Raw genomic sequence first — 6,000 nt, forward strand, 5'->3', positions numbered from 1 at the left:
TTACGCTGGACCAATTTGTCCACTGTGTCGGTGCGAGGAAATACCAAATCATCAGGGCTCCTTGCTCCAATCCGGTGAATCCGGTTTGAAAGTGTGGATGTGACGTGAGGACAGAATCGAGCTAAGCTGCGGTGCTTCCCCAAGCCCACCCACCCACCCATCCCGCCCCCATCCCTGTAATATCTCACACAATGAAGAACGGCCATTTTGACAAGTTGTTGGAGGGGCAACAAAACCGAACCAAAGAGTCAGTGCTTTAAAGAGCTGGGGGTGCGGTTAGGGGGAGTGGCAAGTCTTCAGGAATGGCTCCTCTTTAGAAGTGTTCAAAATCCTACTTCACTTCAATTGGAACATACATCTTTTAAAATGATGTGCACGAAAGAAGTGATGTTACAAACAGAGCGAGTGCAGGATAAACGGACAATACAAGTACATACAGTGCACTTAAGAAGATGAGTTGGGAAGTTGAAGTGTTTAGTTACTTTTGCAGGTAGCTAAACGATGCTATTGGTGTCTCAAGGTCAGTGACAAGGTCTTTTAAGAACATTCAGTGGCGGGGGGCGGGGGGAGGTGGGAGAACTGGTCCGATTTCTGGGTAAAAAATAGGAGTTGGAGGACCAATTTTCGGGTGCAATCTCCCCCGGACGTGCGCAAGCTGCCAAATTGGCAACCGGAAAATTCCGAGTGCCCAACTAAAACAGGCGTTTGGCCCCTAGGTTATGCTAATTAGGGGATTCATGCCAGTTTTAGAACCCCAAAGCTAAACTCAGCAAAAATTGGGCGGCGCATCCGATCAGCTTTTCCAGGTCTGTCGCGGTCTAACCAGTGGATCCTTTAAGGGGCCGCTGGAGACCGCCGAAGAACAGTTAAGTTTTCATTTTTTTGGAAAAAGAACTTACCTTACCGTGGAGCCAGGAGGAGCGGGAATGGGAGCGCTCTCCTCCTGGATCCACAGCTGCTGCTGGCCCGTGATTCTCACCCCCTTTCTCCTGTTCGCCTCCCCACCCCCCAAGCTCAGTCCGTACCTGCCGGCCGTTTCCGTGTCGGAGCCAGGTGAATTTTCCAGAGCCGCATCAGGGCATCCGATCGGCATCGGCATCTCGCCAGTATTACACAGACCAGCCCCGTGGCCTAATTTACGGCGATCCTCAGGCCTTTAATCTTTGGACGCACGCTGCGAGCGTGTCGCCCACTTTCAGCGCGAGGCCAATTTCCCGGCCAGTAAGTCACACCTCACGAATTGAAATGAAATTCTAATCGGCTGTGATAAGATGTAGTAGTCACTTTCCCTTTGAGAAGTTTCATCCCTCAAGACTGTCCTGCCTGGAATTACACCCGATTTTAAGTGCATTTTTCCTCCTACTGAAACAGTACGACTAATGTTTTAGCGTTACAGTAAAAGTGATTTTAGGCTCGTCCAACAACTCAGTGAGTTTATCCAATGGTTCAGAAACTCATCGCAATCTGGTCAAATTCTCAGGTGATACTAAACTATCAGGGGTGGTTGACTCTAAGGAGCCCAGAAACTACAAAATAAATTGAACAAAATATATAAGTAGGTGGAACAGTAGCAGATGAAATGTAAGTATGAAGTACTGCAGACTGGTAGAAAAAAGTGGGTGCTATAACTGCTCCAAGACTGATGTCAAAAGGTTATAGCTATGGTTGATACTGGAAGAGCCCTATTAGTAGATGCCTCACTCAACATATTTCAACATTATGAGGAAAGACTGGAGAAACTAGAGGGCAGCACGGTGGCATAGTGGTTAGCACTGTTGCCTCACAGCACCAGGGACCCGGGTTCGAATCCGGCCTCGGGTGACTGTCTGTGTGGAGTTTGCACATTCTCCCCGTGTTTGCGTGGGTTTTCTCCGGGTGCTCCGGTTTCCTCCCACAATCCAAAGATGTGCGGGTTAGGTTGATTGGCTATGATAAATTGACCCTTAGTGTTAGGGGGGATTAAATACGTGGGGTTACAGGGATAGGGTGGGATATGTGTTGGTGCAGGGGTTGCGGGGATCGGGTGGGATATGTGTCGGTGCAGGCTCGATGGGCCGAAATGGCCTCTATCTGCACTGTGAGGTTTCTGTGATTCTGAAACCTGGGCTTTTTAGCCTCAAAATGGAGGTGACTGAGAGGTGACCGTATGGAGGTGTATAAGGTAATAAACTACTGAAAGGCAAGTTCACAACTGATGTGAGAAAGTTCTTCACAAAAAGAGTGATCAGTACATGGAATAGACTCCTAGGTAGGTAGTGGAGGCAAAAGCCCTGGAAGAAACAGGTGGATGCTGTGATGGGAGGACTGTGATTCCATGACAAGGCCTTGGACAATGTGGACCACTTTCCATACCTCGGGAGCCTACTGTCAACAAGGGCAGACGTCGACAACCAAGTCCAACACCACCTTCAGTGTGCCAGTGCAGCCTTCGGTCGCCTGAGGAAGAGAGTGTTTGAAGACCAGGACCACAAACCCGGCACTAAGCTCATGGCCTACAGAGCAGCAGTGACAACCGCCCTGCTGTATGACTCAGAGACATGGACCATGTACAGCAGGCACCTCAAAGCACTGGAGAGGTACCACCAACGCTGCCTCCGCAAGATCCTGCAAATCCATTGGCAGGATAGGCGCACCAACGTCAGTGTTCTTGCTCAGCCCAACATCCCCAGCATCGAAGCTTTGACCACGCTCGATCAGCTCCGATGGACGGGTCACATTGTCCGCATGCCCGATACGAGACTCCCAAAACAAGCGCTGTACTCGGAGCTCCGACACGGCAAGAGAGCCCCAGGTGGGCAGAGGAAACGCTTCAAGGACACCCTCAAAGCCTCCTTGAAGAAGTGTAACATCCCCATCGACACCTGGGGATCCGTGGCCCAGGACCACACAAAGTGGAGGAGAAGCATCCGGGAAGTGCCGAACACTTCGAGTCTCTTTGCCGGGAGCAAGCGGAAGCCAAGCGCAGGCAACGCAAGGAGCGCACGTCAACCCAAGTACCCCACCCACCCGCCCCTTCAACCACTGCATTGGACTCATCAGTCGCCTGAGAACTAATTTTTAATGTGGAAGCAAGTCATCCTCGGCTCCGAGGGACTGCCTAAGAAGAAGAAGTAGCGTCCGTCTGGCTAGGTGACTTTAAATGGCTTACCTCATTCGTGTTGATCTCGCGAGTAGCCGAGCCATGCCGATCAGGAAGGCTACAGGTTTGGAGTGCAGTCAACGCTGAGTTAGTTGACCTCAGCTGGGGTGGCAGCAGGTTGTCTCAACATGGCCTCGATGTCTCCGGGTTAGGGGAGAGGGAATCGGCCTGGCTTTCTGCTCTCGATCATTAGACCAGTGTCCACGTCAGCAGAGGACCGGGTCGGCCTCGTCGGCGACGGACGATTGACCCGCTCACCGTCGAGACTTACGCGGCGAGGAGTGGCCACTTGGCTGAAATGCTGGAGGGCACCTACGGGCACGCGTAGGACCATCCCACACTCGGGAGAGCAGTGTGGGGAGGAACAGGCAAAGAGGGGGGGCGGGGGAAGTAAATTAAACCTTTTCACTGCTGAGTAAGCAATTCAGTCGATTTTGTGGCTCAGCCAACAAATTCTGGCATGAAGCAAGTGCAGCTTTAACTTCTCCTGTGCTTCAGTGCTGATAAGCCAGGTTTGCTCAGTAATTAGACATCTTCTCAGTCAGTTCAGCAAACCAGCCCAGATAAGTTTGCTTTAAAAAGTGCTGTTGATAGATAGGGTTGAGTTGAGCTAATTGAATTCTATTTAAAACTGAAATAAATTCCAACTAACACTCAACACCCACTTTCCTGTCAGCCTTGCAAACAGGTTCCAGCACTTAACCAAGTGGCAGCAAATATGTTTGAGATACTGCAGCCCACCTACTCAGTGATGATATTTGTGTCCCTCCCTGCTTGGTTATTAACAGCTGAAAAGATGATAAATGGGCCTCAGTGATAAGAACAATGTGGCTCTGATGCTGAATGTACTAATTGTTTTTTTCTCTGGAGGGGGAATTTTCAATTTATAATCTCACCTTCTTCAGCAAAGCCTGGTCTTCTGGGACTGGGCACTGTTCCACCGCTTTCCAGAACTGTTCTAAGGTCACTGCAAACAAGCAAAAAGATGAAAGAGCTTCATATCATTAGGAATTCTTTTCCTCCTTTCATTGAGATTCTGCATGCCTGCAAGCTACACTTTGCTATTTTCAAAAAAAAAAATTCTTTCTCATATGGCTATAAACCTTCTCAAAATCCATCTCTTCAACCAAGCTTTCGGTCACCTCTCCAAAATCTCGCACCATGGCTTGAAGTCTGTTCTTTTATTCCTATTATTATCTATATATTATTCCCCCCACTCTACCCCCACCTTCTGTAAAGTTCCTCGGAACACTTACAACGCGGTATAAAAGCAGGCTGTCATCGAGAGGGCAGATGGGTCCTCGGTTTAACATCCCATCTGAAAGACGGCACCTTCAACAGTGCAGCATTCCCTCAGTACTGCACTGAAGAGGTCCCATCTGCCCTCTCATGTGGATATAAAAGATCCCATGGCACTTTTCGAAAAGGAGTTCGCCCGGTGTCCTGACCAATATTTATCTCTCGACCAACATCACTACAAAAATTGACTGGTCATTTATCTCATTGCTCTCCGTGGGACCTTGCTGTGCACAAATTGGCTGCCGCGTTTCCCTGCATGACAACAGTGACTGCTCTTCAAAATACTTGATTTGCTGTGAAGTGCTTTTGCATGTCCTGAGGTCATGATAAAAGCTACATAAATGTAGGTTCTTTCTTTATTGTATTGCAATAATTAGGATGTAAAGTTAACAACATGGGTGAAATTCCTCCAGTCACTAATGCTAAGGGGCAAGTTAGTTTTGGTACAAAACCAGATTTCCTGTTTTGTACCCGTGCTGAATTTTCTGCTAAAATGACTGGCAGGAGCAACTTTGCCACTATTTTGTGGAATGATGTCATACAAGTGCAGGAGAAAAAAAACATTATACTGCAATGAAAAAGTGGTCTTTTGTAAAGTTACACCCAACACAGACTGGTAGGTTGTAACAGAATTGCAGCCAACTCTTTAAAGTGTGCATTGTCCTAATTGGCTGCGATTTTTACTCAAGACACTTTACCTCAACAGATGCTCTGAATATAATAGCTGACATTTTATTATGTGTAAACATTTGTGTTTATATTACACTGAAAAGAAAAGCAGAACTACTGTTGCATGCAAATGCTCATTACTTTTTTTTTGAAGCTTATTTTTCTACTTGTGTGGGTGGCTGAAAGGAGAGAAAAGGTTATCTGCTACCTACAGAGCATTGTGACAGACTTAAAACCATTTGACCCACATCATTTAAATTTAAGTTAGCAACTTTATCGAAATTGTTCTTATTTTTAAAAGCTTGTTTTGACGCACACTAATCACACAGTGTAGGTTGATTTATATTTGCAATGAGAATATTTTCAGAGTAACCCCGAGATGTGACAATATTCTTATTGTCAACCTCTGTACAATGCATTACTGGTGGACTGTGCAGCACATTATAAATGTCCACCAATGGTTGTGTGCCCCCTGCGTGCTGTAAATACAAACAGTTCTACAGCACCGTCTAAGGAGTAACCTCTGAGATTAAAAGTAAAAGTGAAGTTTTTGCTGAGGATCTTTTACCATGATCTAAATTAAACAAAGCACATACCATCAAAAAAGCTGTTAATCCTAAACGGTCATTTGCCTTGTCAAGTTTTTTTACATTAATGGCATCGGTGTCAACATAGAGAAAGGCTTTTACTCGCATTAAAATAAGGAATTGATAAAATTGATAAATGATGATTACATTTTCAGTCCCATTTCCCCGTGATTTTACTGTAGGAAAGTCTTGAAGTTATGCGGTGCGATACGAGCCTTTGAATAATAAACGTGTTCGTCTGACATACCTCTCTCCGCTATTTGAGCGGAGGAATTAACCTGCTCATTTTAAATGTGCTATTGCGCC

General features: G+C 46.6%; 1 long non-coding RNA gene across 1 annotated transcript in view; it reads right to left on the reverse strand.

Moving 5' to 3' along the window:
* Nucleotides 1-4,142, reverse strand: part of LOC147113003 (uncharacterized) — a 54,410-nt gene extending 50,268 nt beyond the window's left edge. The window contains exon 1 of the long non-coding RNA XR_015079612.1: nucleotides 4,036-4,142. This is a non-coding gene — a long non-coding RNA (uncharacterized LOC147113003). The remainder of the gene's footprint in view (nucleotides 1-4,035) is intronic.
* Between the last annotated feature and the right edge of the window lie 1,858 nt (nucleotides 4,143-6,000).

This window comes from Somniosus microcephalus, chromosome 9 (genome assembly GCF_052327205.1).
Source record: "Somniosus microcephalus isolate GS21.2 chromosome 9, FLI_Smic_1.0, whole genome shotgun sequence".
In the NCBI taxonomy this organism is placed as follows: domain Eukaryota; kingdom Metazoa; phylum Chordata; class Chondrichthyes; order Squaliformes; family Somniosidae; genus Somniosus; species Somniosus microcephalus.